The 20,170-nt window shown below is 41.1% G+C and overlaps 1 long non-coding RNA gene across 1 annotated transcript in view; it reads left to right on the forward strand.

The window, feature by feature from the left end:
* LOC109268402 (uncharacterized) overlaps positions 1 to 20,170 on the forward strand; it is a 302,440-nt gene that overhangs the window by 256,584 nt on the left and 25,686 nt on the right. The window contains exon 4 of the long non-coding RNA XR_002080637.2: positions 7,075 to 7,135. This is a non-coding gene — a long non-coding RNA (uncharacterized LOC109268402). The remainder of the gene's footprint in view (positions 1 to 7,074; positions 7,136 to 20,170) is intronic.

The following is a 20,170-nucleotide window of genomic DNA, read 5'->3' on the forward strand; positions in this document are numbered from 1 at the left end:
AACCTACTGAGCCACCCAGGCGCCCCTACCTGGATTTCTAATATGTATCTCAAATTTAACTAATATGTCAAACGCAAACTCACCCTTGCCTCCACCCTTCTCATATAAATCCTCTCCTCCCCTAAGCTCTCTATCTCTGTGCCAGTTGTTCAAGTCAAAACCTTGGAAACACTCTTGATTCTGCTCTCTCCCTACTCCCTGCTTGCCCCTATACATTGAGTCTGTCAGGAAATTCTGTAGCCTCTACCTCTAAAATGTGTCTGGAATTGAAGCCCATCCCACGACTGCCATTGCTGCCACCATTCAAAACACGTTTATTTCTGGGGCACCTGGGTGGCTCAGTTGGTTGAGTGTTGGACTCTTGATTTCAGCTCAGGTGGTGATCCCAGGGTCGTGGGATTGAGCCCCATATCAGGTTCTGCGCTGAGTGTGGAGCCTGCTTGGGATTCTTTCTCCCTCTGCCCCTCCCCTGCTCTCTCTCTCTCTCTCTCTCTTTCAAACAACAACAACAACAACAAACACCTTTATTTCTTATCTGGATCATTGCTATAACTTCCACAGTCACATTGCTTCCACTAAACCCTTCTTAAATCTCTTCTCCACACAGCCATCACAGTGAGCCAAACAAAACAGAAGTTACTCCTTCACCCCAAACTAGCCCATCTTCCTATCGCACTCAGTATAGAGTCACAAGCCATGACCATAAATCACGTGCACCTCCAGGAGCTGGGCTCCTTTTCCATCTCCTCCCCTCAGGCCCCTCACTCACTCTTCTCCAGCCGCCCTGCCCTTGCTGTTTCTGGAAAAACCACACGAGGCCCTTGCCCTTCATGCTCCTACTTCCTGGAATACACGAGCTCCAAGTTTCTGCACATCTCACCCTTCCCTTTCTTCAGGCCTCTCTTAAAATGTTATCTCCTCGGGGGAGACAGGCAACAAATACATTTGAAAGCAGAATTTGAGGAACGGAATTGGGACTGGATGATGTGACAGGAAGTGGCCAGGTGGTTGGAAGAAGATACTTCGGATAGGATATCTCTCTGAGGAGGTGGCGTTTAAACCAGGACCTGAATAACAGTAAGAAGCCAGCCTTGAAGCAGCATCATTATTTCTTCACTTTATGAATCAGGAAACCAAGGCTGAGAGACTGTGTGCGTTTTTGCCTCAGTTGAATACTCGAAGTAAATTTATAATCCCGAACTCTGACCACAATTTGTCGTCTTTCCTGTGAAATTTCAAAGCCTTTCCCAACTAAAGCGGCTAAAATGTAACACAAACAAAAAACAGCAAGAACATGCAACCCATCTCTCTGCTAACTTGAGGGCGAGAATCCCCACCCAGGCCAGCCAGATTGGCAGCCGGCCACATGGAGACAGTTGGAAAACATATTTATTTATTTTTTTCTGTTTCCTTTTATATTCAGTCTTTGCATTTCAGGCTAGGGAGCATGCAGCTCAGCCCTAAAAGAAAAAGAAAGTCCCTGATTGTTCTCACTCAGACAGCCACTTCTTAAAAGTCATTTCGCTCAATTCCACAAACCAGTCCCAGAGGAGTGATCTCCTTTGGCTGCACAGTACTGAGCTTGTCTTCATGTCTCTGGAATGCTCCAGGATTTCTTTTTTAAATGGTCACGTCATGCTGGTTGTTTTCAGGTCCTCAGAGCTCTCTCAGGCTTTTTCTCAAACACAGACACACGGTGCAAGGCCAAGTCCTCCGGTTTTAGCCCTGCTTCCTGTAGCAGATGGTAATCCTGCGTCTGAGACACTGAGGCTCCCTTTTGCTTTGCTAATAGCCCATGAGCCTTTGGGAAAACTTGATGGATAACATCTTTGGAAAAAAGTAAAAGAAAAACCTACTGGGATGACCTGTTCTGGTAATGGCTTGAGACCTAGCTTGGAACGTACCCAGCAGCGAAAACTTTGAAGGGCAGAAGCAAAAATTCAAACATTTTCTGACCCCAGTGCTTAGTAATTTGCCACCTCACTGTCCTGTTTTCTTTCTCTAGTGTTCATTTTTTATATACGTGACTTGACTAATTTCTAGGCTCGTTTCCAATGACGTAATGTAGAAAAGGAGTGGGAAGAGAATAAAGCAAAGAATGCACAATTCCTACAGTGAGAAATGAGTTTCACAATGAACTTAGGGAAAGGACATTCTTCTCTTTCCCTTTTTTATTCTGTATTTTGGGTGGGGGAGAGGTTCAAAGAAGAAGAAAGATTGTAGGTTGATGCTAGTAAGATTAGCTTAAGGTATTATTTAAAAAGAAAAGGGATTATTGAGGGGTCTGCCTGTGAGGAACAGAGACGAACGTGTTAGCATCAGAAGAATAGGAAATGGTTAAGGAGGAAGCCCAACTAAGGGCACCTCTATGCACAAAAGCAAGAGAGGAGTGGTGAGCAGACACTCAACACTTCAGGGTCTCTGATGCTGGTGAGAAAGAAAATTGACAGGGGAGCTGAAGTCACACAGATTGAGCACATAGAAATTGGGGGTGGGGGGACGGACCACTACCTGAAACATCAGAGCAAGAATACGAAACTCCGATTGGCTTTTCTGATGGGGGTGCGAGGCTGCAGGTGGGCCTTTTGGCATGCTGGAAATAATGGCGCTCTGTATGCTTGATGGAAATAATTTAGCGAAAGCACATGATTGCGACACGCAATTAGAACTTGGAATAAAACATGATTGCTGTTTTCATGTTTGCATATGTAGGATTATATTATAATTAAATGGAATAGTAACAAGAGGTGTGTGTAAATTATCTTCCTGGCTTGTGTGAAAAGATAGCAAGAAGCACGAGTGGACCTAGAGCAGTGGGGAAAGCTCTGTCTATGGACCATTTGTTGCAGGAAATCCTAGCACCTTGCTAGGAAGCTAAAGCTATTAGGGAGTTGGCCTCAAGTAAGACAACTGCTGGGATCCTGGCTTTGAATCATCAAAGGACCAAACTTTCACAGTTTAGGGAGAAGCATGAGCTCCTATGACTAGGTTGAGAGAATTTTTAGAAGGAGATTATCCTGTCTGTGTCAGACTGTGCCTTGTCTAAAGCAGCGTTCCCCATGAGAGGTCTGTTCCTATTGGCATATAGATTTGATCAAGGAGACACTTCTCACCTACATCCTACCAGCTAATGATGTCCTACAACTGGCATTTCTTCTCTTGCTGTCTCGATCTCTTTGCTTAAAGCTAAAGATTAATTGGCTGACTCTTCTTCATTAAATGTTAACTCTTCATTATTAACCTAAGTAATTTGGGTCTCAGGCTGTGAGAATGAGAATTCGACATCCAGAATAGATAGATTTGTAATTAACAATTGGTGCATGGTGATAGATCCCAGATAAGGGACCAAGGAGGAAGAACATGGTTTGGGGAGCTGACATGTTGAGTTAGAGGTACCAACAGAACATCCAACTTGCACTGTTCAGAAGATGGTTGTATGCACATTCCTAGAGCTCAAGATGTGAATGGATTAGGGATAGACATTTAGGAATCATCAGACATGTGGGTGATGAAACCAAGCCATAGGAGTGAATGAAATAACAACGTAGGATGAATGGAGACAGTGAGAAGCTGGTCAAGGGTGGTTCATGGTGGAATACCAATTTTAAAGGTGAGTAGAGGCAGGCAGTCTCAGAAAGAGAAGGAGAAACCGGAGATGTAGTAGGAAAAGCAAGAGAGGCTGGTATCAGGAAAGCTATGAGAGAAGTTTTGGCATATAGAGAGAGTGACAGTGTCAGTGCTACAAATATGTCAACATAGTAGGGCTGAAAACACTGAAATTCAAATGCATGAGATATCAAAGTGATAAGTGGGAACACAGTGCAGGTCCAATAGGTATGTGTCTAATCTTTTAAAATGACTCAACCCAGTATGATTCTTTTCCAACAAACTGAAATTGGGCCAGTCTGTTTATTTACTTTTCACCCACCATCTCCTGTGACTATCTATTTGGCTAGAGCCTGCTGTTTTTCTGTTGGGATCCCTGGTCACGGATCCCAGCTCGCCCCGGGAATACCAGTAACACCCCTTCCATGTAGTCTAGGAAGGACCTTTCTGGACCGTTCTGGTTTCCACCTCCTTGGACAGGGAGAAAATGGGTTCATCAACTGGCAGAGGGGTTGGGCAGCATGTTCAGTGGGGCTAGAGGAGCCTGTGGGGACTAACGGTGTGGCAAGAGCAGGTTTCCAAGAGAATACAGGGTCACATCCTTCATCCTGAAAGGCAGAAGGACACATGTGGGATAAGAAGGGAGAAATGTGCCCAATGTGCCGCTACCATATGTTGTTGGCCTGGTCGGGACACTCACCGATCTCCTTGTCCTCTTCCTAGAGTGGGTTCGGAGTGGAGGAGTAAATTCTGAGCAGCAGATCAAAAAACAGCAGATGGAATATGGCTACCAAATAACATATTAAAAATTGCTTCAGGGGCATCTGGGTGGCTCAGTCGGTTAAGTGTCTGACTCTTGATCTCAGCTCAGGTCTTGGTCTCATGGTTGTGAATTCAAGCCTCACATTGGGCTCCATGCTGGGTGTGGGGCCTACTTAAAAAAAAAAAAAAAAAAGAAAGAAAAGAAAAGAAAAGAATTGCCTCAGAATTTATACATCTGCCTGAACATTATTCCCAGCTCTAGTCATCTCCTCCCCTTATAAGGGGGATGCTCGTTCCAGAGATGCACTTATTACTCTGAATGCCTTTGGGGCTCTTCATCTCCTTTAAAGGTCCCCTTTATCTCCTTCTATATTAAATTTCTTTTGCTGCAAAACATAACGCCATGAACTTACTGGCTTAAAAGCAACACCCATTGATTAGCTCACTATTTTGTAGGTCAGAAGTCCTTGTGAGGTTTGGCTGTGTTCTTATCTGGAGGCTTAGGGAAAGCATCAGCTCCCAAACTCATTCAGGCTGTTTAAGAATCCTGTTTAGGGTGGTGAGGTGGCTCAGTGGGTTGAGCCTCCAACTTGGGCTGTGGTCATGATTCCACGGTTCGTGGGTTCCAGCCCTGTGTCAGGCTCTGTGCTGACAGCTCAGAGCCTTAGAGCCTGCTTCAGATTCTGTGTCTCCCTCTCTCTGCCCCTTCCCCACTTTCTCTCTCTCCAAAAAAAAAAAAAAAAAAGAGTCGAGTTCAGTGCTGGCTGCCAGCTGGGGACCATTCTCAAATTCTAGAGGCCGTGCTCATTTCTCATCACGTGGTCCCTCCATCTTCATGAGCAGTAGTGTGTCCAGTCATTCTTAGGTGGGAATTTCTCCGACTTCTTCTGTCACCAACCAGAGAAAATGCTCTGCTTTTAAGGGATCATGTAATTAGACCTAGCTCACCTAAGTGACCTCTCTTTTAAGGTCAAACCTTAATTATATCTTCAAAATCCCTTTTGCCATGCAATGTGACTTTTGATGTCCCATCATATCCACAGAGAAGAGTCTTATACAAAAGTGAGAGTCTTTAGGGGTCATTCTTAGAATTCTGCCTACCACAATTTCACAGCCAATGTTCTTTTTATAGGCCACCAGGAGTGAATCAACTCTTTGGACGTGCACAAAAGTCATTTTGTGATTTGAATACAAAGAAATAGGTGCATTTTGTTTGCATGACCCATAAACAAGATCTAAAAGTAATTTCAACGTGGAAGTTTTCTTATTTCATGTTTGATTAGGCTACTGAAAAGGGAATGCTTTTTATGGGAACTGATGTGTTGAAAGAAAAAAAAAAAGAAAGAAATATTTGAATGGAAGCACAGTGCATAAGTATGTGAAGCCCAAAATTCCCTTCTCAGTTTTAGATAAACTGGTCTCCTGGGTCCCACATGTATTCACTAGCAATGGAATTTGTGTCTTAATTTCCCTTCCCCTCCCACCTGCAAGTGACACTGGGCCAGAGGAGTAAAATTCTTGTCCAGCTCAGCAGTTCTAAAGGGGAGCAAAGCCTCCTGGGCACTATTTGGAGAGATAGCAAGAGGCAGGCTTTTGCATTTCTGTGGAGTTTAGACAGACCATGCATCTATTACAGGTGGGTGGTCTAAATGATCTGTAGCCAGTTTAACTCCTTGGGGTCTTGGGTCCTGGAATATGACTAATATTTTTAAATCAACTCAGTTCTGGATGGTTTTCTGGAGACAAAACATTTAGAATCAGAAGTGATTTTACTAAAACAAAGAGAAGCAGTTCCCCAAGGGGAACTTAGCTTCCTTACCTCGGACTTCCTTTATCTGCCTTTCTTTAACCAAAAAATTAAATAAATAAACACATGAATACACAAATAAGCAAACAAACAAATAAATGCCCACTCGTTTTAACTAGTATGTAAGCAACCAAGCTCTCGAGCTTTGTAATGTGCTGTAGTGAGAGGGAGGGAAGGCTTCCACCTACCAAACCTACAGGATTAAGTAATGAAGACAAATTAGGAAAACAACCCTGGACTTCAGGATCAGTGTTACATAAACATGTCAAATTCTATGCTAAAAAAGAAGAAGCAGAATATATCTGTCAGAGATGAAAACCATCTCAAAGAATGAGGTGATACAACCCCACATTAATTTTTAAATTTGTAAGGCTAGGATTTGTAAGACATGTGTTAGGTGGCAGAAAGGAAGAAATAACACCGGATTAAAATGAATGCTCCTTCCCTTTTGGGATGAGCACTGGGTGTTGTATGGAAACCAATTTGACAATAAATTTCATATATTGAGAAAAAAAAAAGAAAAAAAATTAAAAAAAAAATGAATGCTCCTTCAAGAGACTAGCTGGGTATAATAATGGGAATACTTTTATAAAATCTGTATATATAATATATATATATTATACACACACACACACACATATATATTCATTTTTCAGATTGTTCATTATTTGTGTCTGCCTGACGTTCCCTCACTACCATCATGCACTTTATGTAACCTGGCATTTCCTATTTTAATTTTATCAATGTGCTGGCCTTAAAATGTTTTGTCCAAACCTCTATGGAAACAAATGATTAAATTAAATATTTGATGAAATTAATTAAATATTAAACTCACTAAACTCTTCCTCTTGCCATCTCTTTCTTTTCCTTTCCTTTTTTTTTTTTTTTTCCTGGCCCAGGATAAATATTTCCAAGTTTAAGATATCATCCTCTCAGTAACGGAACTTCAAGCAAAACTCGGTAGGTGGAGAATTTGATCTTTGATCATGTGTCTTTGAAACATGAGTGTTAGTTTATAATGTGCATTTAAAAATTACTCCAGAATCTTTTGTGACCTGAAGGTTTAGCTATCAGCAAGAGTGAGGAGGGAAGATAGTATAATGTAAAGATTGAGAATATGGGCTTCTAAGTCAGCCAGACCCATTTACAAATTCTGGTCCTGCCTCTTCATGTGTCCTTGAACAAATTACTTAACCATTTTGAGCCTGTTTCCTCAACTAAAAATTGGGTATAATAATAAATTCTAAATATGATAATATGTAAAACTAGAGCAAACACTCAAGTATTAGCTATTATTATTTTTCCCACTCTGGGGACTTCAAGCACGATTACTTTAAAGTTAGGCTTTTAAAACTTCGTGATTTACCAAAAAAAAAAAAAGCCCAGAAGAACTGGATCATTATGATCTAGTAGATGAAGCCTCTTCTCTGTGAACCCCATTAACTTCAACCCTGAACTTGAACCTTTGCCTCAAGGGTCTAGAAAGAATTTCATCCTTTGTTGCTCTTCTAAATATTCCTTTCACCCACTCCCTTTTTTTTCCCTTTAACCACCCACCAGTTCGTCAACATAACATTGACAGTCTTCTCTGTTTGTCTTGGCTGATTGATTTTCCTGAGTACCATTAGAGGCATTAGCCTTCACCTGTCTTTGTTGGGTTATTTGGTTTGTAATGGCCTGGAATGCTCTTACACTTACCCTTTTGGAAGAGGTTAAGTTAGAACTCAGGCCTTGCCCATAAATGATCCCGTTAGTTACAACGTCTTGCCTTGACATACAACCCTAGCAAATAGGAAGTGACAAAATGGCACTAAATTCCTTTCTCTATGGGCATAAAAATTCATTGTCTCAGTTCAGGAAGCTGAAAGGAAAAGGACAACATTTTGTGTTTTTATAGGTATAACATGTGTAGGTTATTATGTAGAAGGCTGGGAAAACAGAGCACAGATTTTTTGGTGGCATGTTTCTTTTTATATAAAAGTACATTCTTGGATATCCTAGAACAGGGGTTGGCAAACCATGATCCATGGGCCAAAATGGCCCTCTTTGTGTTTTGGTGTTAATTGAGCACAGGCTGCTTCATTTACATACTATCTATGACTGCTTTTATGCTACAACAGCGAAAGTTAGTAGTTAAAACAGAGTCCATGTGGTCCACAAAGCCTAAGATATTGGTTCTCTGGCCCCTTATAGAAGAAGCGTGCCAACTCGTGTGTTTAAAGTAGAGCGAAGCTTCTGCAAAGTCTCTGTGGGCTTGCCTGGTGTGTTTTACCTAGCTGGTAAGGATACAGAAGCCATAATACAATTTCCTGGGACAGTCCTGGCCAGTGTCATTTCTCTGTTGCCCTCATAATGTATACATGAGGGAATTTATACTGATTTGATAGTGTATTTTGTTCTTTGGTTTAACAAATATATCCCCCACGGGTATGGATGCCAGGGTTCTCTAGGAACACAGAAGAACAGACAGAGGCTACAGTTATCACTGTGTTGAATCAATATGACCATCATCAGTCCTGAGGCCTTCTAGGTATTTTTTAAATATCCGCATCCTGCAATTTAGCTCCTCATGTTGGAACGTATATGAGAATTTTCGTTTTTTTCGGCCACAGAGAAAGCAAGAGAATTTACATCAGTGGCTAGCTCCCCAGCCTCCCTCTTTGCCGATGCCTAAGGCTGTAAAAACACGTTTACCAGAAGTATTCTTCACACGAACAAGATTCTTGACATGAATAGGACCTAAAATGTTATTATCTTATACAGGATAACCTGATAAGAGAGCACTTTGAGAGAGTATATTTATTCCCTAGCATTTTTTAGTGATTGTGGGATTTATAGTGACAGGTAAAGGAAAGTCTGCTAAACTAAACCAGACAGCCTAAGAAGAGAAGCAGAGATAATGGAAGAGTATTATGAAAGGAAAGATAATGTCTCCAAAAAAATTTTTATTTTCCATGGCTTCTCATTCATGAACACACAAACAATTTAAATATGGCATGGAATAGATGAGGCAGAAAAGAAATCTTGAGTCTGTGAAAGCAACCTGGAAATGTGTGAAGATGATGTATTGCCTGGAAATTAATCTTTGACTACACAGCTAAGTGCACAGTTATTTCAGGCATAAAATTCCTGCCTTACTAATTAATTAGTTTTCTTATATTAAATGTCCCACCTACTCCAAAGAATTCCCCCTGCTGCCATCAGGAGAACAAATTGGAACTATTTTATGAACTTGCAAGCTACAAGAGTAGAAAGCTCTACAACTTTGAAAAAAACAACAGCTTGATAAAGGGAGTTGGTTTGAGTATATAATTTTAGATTATGACTCTTATCCCATCTGGGAAAACGTGGGACTTAGGGAAGCAGTGCAACCAGTTCTGAGGCAAGAATACAAGAATTTGTGTTTTATACACAAAGAGAACCAAAAGCCAGCAACATCATCCAGCTGGGTAAAGGGAGAAAGAATCCAGATAGAGGACCGCTGCAGGGCAAAAGTGGAGACCAGCCATGAGCAGAAATGCAAAGTGACAGATGGGAGTTGGTAGAGATGCGTTTGGGGCAGATGAAGGCTGGGAACTGTGCTACTGGCACTTCTATAAAGTATCTGTAGCCACAGCTGGGGGTAACTTGGAATTGTTCATATTGTATCAGTCAAGGTCCAGTCAAGGGTCAGAAACCACAACCACCTATTTCAGGAGAAAAGAATTAAGATGAAGAATTGACTAGATATTGAAGAACCTAAAAGGCAAAAAATGAACATCAATTATCAGAAAGGTGGCAACTGACAGGAACAGCTACTACCCCCTGGGTCTGGAGGCGCAAAGGGAAGGATTGGAGAATGGGTCCCACGGACTGAAAACCGACCACTGAGGAGGGTGCCATGTTAGTTTGCTTGGGCTGCCATGAAAAAATAGCACAGACTGGGTGGCCTAAACAACAGGCATTTATTTTCTCAGTTCTGGACACTGGACATCCAGGATCGAGGTGCCAGCAGAGTCATTTTCTAATGAGGGTTAGAAATGGCTCTAACCTGGCTGGCTGATGGCCACCTTCTTGCTGTGTGCTCACGTGGCCATTCCTGAGATCATATTAGTGGAGAGAGAGAGATTAGGATTCAGACCCCGACCTTATGACCTTGTTTAACCTTAATTATCTCCTAAAAGCCTAGTCTCTGAATGCAGTCACAATGGGGGTCAGGGCATCAACATATGTGCTTTGAGTGGACACAGTTCAGCCCATAGTAGGGGTGCCAGCTGGCCTGGCACTCGTGTATGTGAAGTGAGGAGTGAGGAGGCTGGTCTATGAGTGCTGAAAACCAGCAAACTGCTCCCGGAGAGAACTGCCAATGCCAAGGTGGAAGAAGCAGAGCTGTGTAACACAGAAAGGGACGGCATCCTTCCTCCTCAAGTCTTCTAGTCTCCCTCCAGAATCCCCTGGCAAAGCAGAATGGGGTGTGCAAAGCTCCCATCTCCATCAGCACAAAGCAGACTATAAAAGGAGAAATTGCCACTGAGAGGCAAGAGCTAAATGAGAAGTTCAATAGAACTGTGACAGAGATTGCTTGTTGCTTATTTTTAACCTCTCTTCTTCTTTTCATTTCTAGTAATAGAACCCTCAATTATTAGGAAAGCAAAACTCAGCTAAAGGATGTTTCTCAGCCTTCCTTGCAGCTAGATATGGTCATAGTCATGCGACTATATTTTAACTAATATATGAAAGTGAAAATTTTAAGTGGGGGCTTCCAAGAAGTGTTTTGTTTTTATTTATTTTTTATTTTTCTGCTCCTTCTTCCATCTGCTCAGAATGTAGATATGATGGCTGGTGCTCTATCAGCCATATTGGACATGAGGACAAGAAGCACTCTCAAGGGGGCACCTGGTAGGCTCAGTCAATTAAGCATCTCTTGATTTCAGCTCAAGTCATGATCTCCCAGATTCTGAGATCTAGCCTTGCATCAGGCTCCATGCTGACAGTGCAGAGCTTGCTTGGGATTCTCTTTGCCTCTCCCTCTGTGTGCGTGCATGTACTCTCTCTTGTTACCCCTCTCTCAAAATAAATAAATAAACATTTAACAAAACAAACAAGAACTACTCTCAAGGATGGCAGAGGAGCTGTGGACTTTGCAAAGTAACCATGCTCGTCCTGGATTGCTAACTTCCAGATTCCTTTTATGTATATGAGAGAGATTAACTTCTATCTTGTTTAAACTGTTACAGCTTTTCTCGTATATGCAGCCCAAACTAATCCTAAGGCAGATGACTCTAGGCTAGCTTGGACAGGTAGATCTATCTTGCTTAAAAGATGGTCATCCCTTTTCAAACTAAAGTTTGAAATTACCCTCATGGTACTTTAATTTGTTTGAATGTTTATTTTTGAGAGAGAGAGAGCACGAGCAAGGGAGGGACAGAGAGAGAGGGAAACGCAGAATCCGAAGCAAGTGCCAGGCTCTGAGCTGTCAGTACAGAGCCTGATGCAAGGCTCAAACTCACAAACTCTGAGATCATGACCTGAGCCAAAGTCAGATGCTTAACCCAACTGAGTGACCCAGGTGCCCATCATCATGGTACTTAAAATTTTAGTTGGCTTTGTTATTAAAAGAATTACTAAAAAATCTCTTTATTTAGAATTTAGTTAGATCAGAAATACTTCTATGAGGATTAAGGGAGCATAACAGTCCATAGCTTACAATAGATTTGTTCAATCAGATTATTTTTTCCAATGCTGAGCTAAGATCAATTGCTAAGATTTGAAGCATTTTATAGAAATTGTTTGGGTGCCTTATAAAAATGATACTAATCCTCACATCTGAAGATTTGGGTGACTTAGGAAAATTGTTACTAATTCTTACAACAAACCCAAGAAAAGATGTTCTTATCCGCATTTTACATATAAGGAAACTGAGGCCCAGGAAAGCTAAGTATATAGCTGAGGATCTGCTGTGAGTAATGGTGCTTGGGATTTGAAACACCCTTTCTCTATACAACTCTGGCACCAACTAGACTAGTTAGAATTCAATTATATTATGAATTACATAGACTTGGTGAATGAATATGGGATACTAACCACTATTTATATCATCTATATGGAAAATAAATTTTAAACCACCAGTTGAGGAGTGCTCGTTATTATTAGTGGCAAAAACATCACCAAAATATTTTTGGTAGAATTTACAGAATATCTGGTTAGTTGTTGAGCAAGAGATATAGGATGTACAACTAGAATTTTGAAATCTAAATCAAGCAGGGATCTTTCCATTGCAAGTGTAATGGAAAAGTGCTTTAAATGTGTATCCCTAAGCTAAGGTATAACCAAATCTCCCTTTAACTGAATTCACCTAACTCAGGCTGGTCTCCCACACAGGCAGCGTGCAGTCGACCCCTGTGGGTCCCACTGTCACCACTGCTCCTCTGAGCCTCAGCTCACGCTTCCATGTGGCTCGGGCTTTTGAGCTCTCCACCCTGAGACTTTTGGTTTGGGCCTTTGCCCCTGGCCTTGGTGGCTCTTTGGCAGGCCTGGAGGCACTCAACTTGCAGCCACCTTCAACATCCAACATCTTGGGAGATGTAGAAATCTTTGAATCTTATCTGTGCTGCATGCTGGCTTGAAGAAATCAGAGGGGACCGTGGGAGGTATCCATTCACTGGCCTAGGCTCTCTCTGCTTAAATACACGGAGCCGTCTTGTCCACTTTGCTGTCACTCTCCTGAATTGGTGTGAGATGGACTTTGAGTTAGTCCCTTTATCACCACAGATGGGAAGTGGGGAACAAAACCCTTTAGCTGGGAGGTTTTCAAACTTGCCTGAGAGTCTTGGTCTGCCCCACCCCAGCAGGGCTTTCAAGGTTGGGGGAGTGGAAGGTAGAGAAGAGGTTGAAGAGCAGGCTGGGAAGTCTCCTCACCAGCATCTCAGAGCTGATTTCTCTCTCCAGCCTTTTTCCTGCCCAGGAAGTGATCTTGTCCCCCTCCTGGGGTAGGGGTGGGGCTGGAGGTGGGGACACAAGAAACTGCTGTCAATCCCTGTCCTACATTATTTCCTACAGGACTTTATGTTCTACCCTAGGCTCTGGCTTACTCTTCCATCAAACCCTTTTAGAAATCCAAACAAAACCACTTCTTTCTCGTACTCTTAGCTCTCACAAATCAAAAATGCTTGGGTTTTAGACTATTCAGCCTCCATGACTTAAAAAAAAAAAAATCACTGAGTCAGTGGAAGTCTTTGTCTGTGTTTGCCCTCCATCCATGCAGCCATAGATGCTCTGGACCCAGCACATGGAGAGCCACAGGGCAACAGGGATAATTTTCAGAAAGGAAAACCTCTCCTTAAAATCTCTGTGTATTATCTAATTACATATATAACAGAAACCAGCTTAAGCTAGGTTAAAGAGAAAAGAAAGGAATTTATTGGCAGAAATCCCCTTTGGTTCTTGTACCTTGTCAACTCTTGCTCGTTCTTCCTGTCTCCCTGGATATAATCATTAGGGAGCCCCAGAGCTTTTTCCATTCTCTGTCTGTGCTCCCTGGAGGATTTCTCTCAGATTCAGACATCTCAAGTCCAACTATACACATATGACTCCCAAATTCATGTCTGTAATTCAGTGCTCTGATTTCAGCTCCATATCCATACAGCCAACTATCTACTGGATGTTATCCTTGTGGCCAACTAAAACCACTCTCAAATGTGGCATGTCCAAAACCAAAGTCCTGGTTTTCCTTAATCCTCTTCTTTCTCCATGCCCATTAATGACTGTCCCTTCAGTTATCAGACCAAAACCTTACAGCATTCCCTTCCCCCTCATTAATTCACAACCATTACCAAACATTTGCAAATTCTGTGGTCACTCCTGTAGGAACACATCCAGAATCTGCTAGCTCCTCTGTTAATATGTTGGTCCACATCATCATCATATCCACCAAAGTACTGCAACTGCCTTCCAATTGGTCTCCCTTGTCCATCTAGAGTTTATTTACAGTCATCAGGGTGAGCATTCTAAAATGTGATTCCTTTCAGTTAATTACTGTGATTGAAGCTCTTTAATTGCCTCCCATCTTGCTCAGAGTAAAATCCAAAATTGTCATCATTATTTCAAGCTTCCTATGACCTGAGCCCTGGTCACTGCTCTGACTTATCCCTGGCCCCTTTCTGCTCCAGGAAATTCACCTCCTATTTCACAAACACAACAAGCTCACTCCTGCCTCAGGCCTTTTGCACTTGCTATTTCTTCTACCTGGTACGCTGTTTCTTCAGACATTTCTATGACTTACTCACTCACTCCCCTTGGGTATCTACTCAAATGTCATCTTATAAATATACCTTTCATCTGAATTCTTTTTTTTTTTTAAAGTAGGCTCCACACACAAATGCAGAACTTGAACTCTTGATCCTGAGGTTAAGTCCTGAGCTGAGATCAAGAGTCGGACACTTAACCAACTGAGCCTCCCAGGCACCCCTCATCTGCATTCTTTATAAGATACCAATTTCCTCCCTTGACAGGACACTCCCTATTTTCCTAATCCTGTTTTATTAATTCTCCATTTGTTATATTTGTTCATTGTCAGTCTTCTCACCTCTCCCACGATGCCCACCAGAATGTCAGCTTTATGAGGGTGGGAACTTTGTTTTATAGTAAGGTCATAGTAGTCTCATATTTTTAACATAAGAACTTATCTTGTATTTACTAGATGCTCAACAAATATTTCTTAAAATAAGAGAAGAAACACACAAACAAATTAGGGTATATCAATTAGACACATTGCTTCATGATAGATCACCCCAAACCCTGACTTACAATGATAAAAAAAAATTACTTGTACATCTATGAGTCAGATGGATGGATCTACTGATCTGGGCAAGATTTGGCTAATCTTGGCTGGGTTTGCTCATAAATTTGTGATTAGCCTAGTGGGTCAAATGAGGACTGGCAGGTCTAGGATATCATCAATGCCTCATTCACATGTCCAGTGGTTGAGTGGCTCTTGGCTGGGACAAAGGCTGTGAGGGGGTAACATGTCTATTTACTTTGAAGGCTCCACTGAGCTTGTTCTCATAGGAAGCAGGGGAGAAGAAAGAGAGACAGACAGACAAACAGACTGAGGAAGTGTGGAGACTTCTGTATAATTTTTACCACATTCCACTGTTTAATGCAAGTCAGAAGGCCATCCCAGAACCAGGACTGAGAGGAGCTGAAATCCCAAGAGTGTGGCAAGAGTACCGGACAGGGGGAGGGGTGAGAATTGCTGCTATTTACACAAATCATTCTGCCACATAGAGTGTCTTGTGGAATCCAAGGAAGACTTTAACAACCAGACCTAGGAAGACTTAACATTCACCTATGGAACTTATGGAACCTCTCTCTACATTCTGACATTAAAGTAACTCTGTTTCCAATTCCCAGACTCTGAATCTTGCAGTTCAGATTTTAGATTCCCAGGAGAAATAATTGGCCTAACTTGGATCAGGAGTTCCTCTTGGCCCTTCCTTGTCCCAATTCAGACTGACTAGAAGGAAGGATTAAATTTAGACCCTGTAGATCAAGGGGCAATTCCCAAAGAGGTGGAAATTATCAGGGAAATTAAAGGAGAATCCAAAAAAGATGTATCACAACATCTAAATTCAAGTTTTGAAATCCTAAAATTTTAAAGTTATTGCCTTTAAAATATTCAGATATCCAAGAAATACATGGAAGAGATTTCTCTTCGGGAACTGTAGCACATATGAATCTGTAAGAGGCACTGAAAATATTTAAATAAATTGAATTAACAAGTAACCAAGGGTGGTTCTAGGCTAATATGGCGTAAAAATTATAGTATTATTCTATATTTCTCTTACTTTCATTTGGATCTATGTGATATCTTTCTCACGCTTTGTTGAATTTTCCTTCAGTATTGAACTTGGCTGTTAGCCTCTCTGTGAATTTATGAGACAAAGAAATGAAGAAAACAATAATGAAAGATATTAAGTGTCTTAATTTTATATTGCTGGTGTAACAAATTTAAGTGCCTGAAAATATTTATTTTCTTACAGTTCTGGAGGTCAGAAGTCCAAAATGGGTTTCAGTGGGCTAAAGTCAAGATGTTTCCAGGATCATATTCCTTCTTGAGGCTCTAAGGGAGAATCCATTTCTTTGCCTTTTTCCAGCTTCTAGAAACCATCTGCATTCCTTGGCTTATGGCCCCTTATTCAAATCACTCCAACCTCCGCTTCTCTGGTCATCACACACATCTCCTTCTCTGACTCTAATTCTCTTATTCCATCATTCTTTCATTTATAAGGACACTTGTGATTACACTGGACTCACCAAGATAATCTCTCCATCTCAAGGTTTTCAACTTAATTACATTTGCAAAGCCCCTTTTGCCATATGAGGTAACATATTTACATGTCCTGGGGATTTGAACCTGGATATCTTTGGGGGGCCGTTAGTCTTCCTACCACATGAGGTAAATATAAAAACTAGACCAAACCATCTTTGGTCATGTAGATTCCACATTTTTCCAAATGTAGGAGGTTCTCACTCTTTATAGAACATTGGAATCTTCGACAAGTAGGGTTCTGCCTATACATATTTAACTGATTGATTTGCCTCCTCATACCCTCAGATAGAAGACTAAACTCGAATTTGTGAATTTGATATCATTATGCTATTGCAGAAATAATAACATTTCCAAGTATGTATTCATCATTCAGTAATGGTTGTTAAACCGCTCTGAACTGTGTGGTTCATAAATTATCCTACAGCATTGGCAGGCAGAACTGCCACTGTTGTCGAGTCTTTAAGACACTTTCATTTTTGGCAGGGTGGTTTTGCTCTAGCTTTCTTCATTCATCACTGAGAATCATAATTCTTCATAAAATCCTTAACCCTCCATCTGAATCTTCCCCAAGAGATCAACTCTACACAAGCTCCTGGTCAGTACCGCTGGGCCTCTGTTTCTAGGTCATTATGGCACTCTGTGGGCCCTCAATAATCTTGCAGACAGTTTGTCTGGCTTGAGAATATACATTGCAATTTAATTTACATTAAACTGGCCTCCAGGTACTAATGTGGTGCTTAGAGGAATCTTGCTAAACTAGTTGACTTTTCACAGAATACCTGCCTTATACAGAGTCATGCATTGCAGAGTATCTGGAGAAATTGTTTAGTCCTCCCCAGAGGACTTTGTCCTGCTTTTAAAAATCCACCAGTCCTTTAAAGGACAACTAGAGTCTCACTCTTGGAAACGTTTCTGTCAAATACACATTCACCTAATAGGAGTACTTGGCAAGGTTCAAGTTCTAATGATTCTGGTCTCCCAAATTCCAGTGTGTGTGTGTGTGTGTGTGTGTGTGTGTGTGTGTGTGGTTTCCCCATACCACCAAGCAATTTTCAGACAGCAGCTAGGTGTCCTATATTCAACTCAATTCTGCCACTCTCTACCTGGAAAGTGCCAGATCCCTCAGGTTAAGGGCTCCATCCTAGAAGACTGACCCCCTCCCCTGACTTCATGCCAGTGCAAGTTATCACCTGTGCTTCTGACTTACTGGCTATAGATAGAAGGTTTCCATAACCCCCTTCTTGGGTTCAATTAATTCCTAGGGCAGCTCACAGGACTCAGAGAAACATTTTACTTACTAGATCACCAATTTATTATAAAAAGAAATAACTTAGGAACAGCCAGATGGAAAAGAAGCATAGGGAAAATCATGGGGAAAGAGTACAGAGCTCCATGCCCTCTCCAAGTACACCACTCTCCCCAAATTTACTTGTGTTTACCATTCCAGATCGCTCTGAACCCCCATCCTTTTGAGTTTTTATGGAAGCCTCATCACACAGGCACAACTGATTAAATCATTAGCCATCGGTGACTGAACTCAATCTCTAGCCCCTTTCTCCTCTCCCTGGAGTTGGGGAAGAGGGTATGAGACTGAAAATTCCAACCCTCTGATCACACAGTTTGTGCCTTTGGTGACCAGACCTCTCCTTAGGGGATCTAGGAAGATTCCCAAAGTTACTCATTAACATAACAAAAGGCACCTTCAAAGCTCTTGTCACTTAGGAAATTTCAAGGATTTTAGTAGCTCTATGCAAGAACTGGGATGAAAATCAAATATATATATTTCTAATTTATAAATCACAATATCACAAGTGTCCAAAGGGAGTGCTTCTCAATCACATTTGATGGTTATGGAGCCAAAAGGTGATATTACAGTTGGGTCCTGGGAAGATGCTGAGGGCAAGGCCAGGAGAGCAAGTCCAAAGGAAGTTCAATCATCAAGGGGGTTAAGCAAACCATGGACGATAAGATGGCCTGTGAAAAATCAGGGGATTAAGGACACAGGAAACTAGAAATGAGGAGAAGCTGGCAGGAATGGACAATGAGAGATGATGAATGGACTCTGGAGACAAAGTGCATATTCTTAGTTAGGTTCACTGTTAATAAGCCTATAAGGTTAAGCTATATTCTTTGAAAGAGGCTCACATATGCACCACAGCATTGCTTATCATGACAAAAACAAATAAATAAAAAATGGCTGGTTAAATAAATTATAATCTCTGCGATGGACTCTTCCTCTTGGTAAAAGAATAAAGATTTGTATGTGTGGAGATGGAAAGTCCTCCAAGATATACTATTAAGTGGGAAAAAACAAGGTATAGAGTATGTAATGCAGACAAATGCCTTTTTTTTCCTATGAAAACTATGCAAAAAAATACTAGAGGTGGGCACTTCAGGGAGTGATTCCGGGGGTGGAGAAAGAGACTTTCTTGTGTCTTTCTATATACTATTTGAACTTTGTGATCATGTATCTATATTTCTTTTGTTGTTTTTAAATATCAGCAATGGTGATCTAGGATAAGGTTGTGGATCTTTTTTTTTATTTCTTGTTTGTACCTCTGTGCTATTTTTTTAACCCAATAAATATTTTTAGGAAGAAATTATATAAAGGAGCACAGTAAGACAGACATCTCTAAACAGAATTATTCTCCTCCTTTTCTCCACGTTCAAAGCATAATTACCTCTCCTTTGGGACTTACTTCCTATATTCCATTTTTTTTTTCACACAACTAGTAAATTCAGGTTCATGACTTGAATTTAGGACTTTCTGACTCTAAAATCTTGACTATATTTCATATCAATTCTAAGTGAAACCCAATGGAATGTTCAAGTTCAAGCCTAACTCGCCTTGTAAATTGCTACCTGGTCTTCTTACCCAGGGAAATTCATTCATGGAAGAGAATATTTGCACTCATAACGTTATTTATTTGTTTTATGTTGTCTTTTCTTCATAACTAGATTCTAATCTGTGAACAGGATTATATCTTCCTTTTCTTTATAAAGTGAGTAGCTCCTCATCTATAAATTTGCAGAGTAAACACTCAAACCTATGCTGAAAAAATGAAATGAGATGCATACACATGTAAACAGTAAGTGTCCTAAGGTACCAATTATATGATTACTCATAGTTTTCATCTCTGAAGGGCTGCCTGGATCCCTGTGGAGAAGGGTAGGATCAATGAGCATTGTCTACTGTGGGACTGCCCTGGTTTACAAACCTGTTTGTCTTCATGTAATTTAGCCCTTCTTTTCACTCTCTAAGCATCCTGGTTCAGACAATAAATCAAATGATCATCCTAACTATGGGTGTAGGAAAGAGAAGTAGCAGTGTATGTGCAATGTATTTGTCATCCTGTGCTAACTCTTTTACTTCTATAAATATAAGAATTCAAGGGACAGGGTGAACTTCTCGGGAGAAGAGTCTATACACTAGTCATGAGCCATCTGGGCTCTAGTGATGCAGCAGAGATGATATCAAAGTCTAGCTATACCAGTTGGAGTAGAATAGAAATCCATAGTATCCATCACAGATACAAAGATCTTGGGCAAAAAGCTGTTAAGATAAATGACCTTCCCTGAAGATGAGATTAGGAGTCACTCCAGAACTGGCCAGGATCTCAGCCTACAGATTCCAATCTCTGGGATTCCAGCTGAGAAGTTCTGGGAAGAAAAGTTGCAGAAATGGA

This window comes from Panthera pardus, unplaced genomic scaffold, assembly GCF_024362965.1.
Source record: "Panthera pardus isolate Hobbes unplaced genomic scaffold, ASM2436296v1 HiC_scaffold_24, whole genome shotgun sequence".
In the NCBI taxonomy this organism is placed as follows: Eukaryota; Metazoa; Chordata; class Mammalia; order Carnivora; family Felidae; genus Panthera; species Panthera pardus.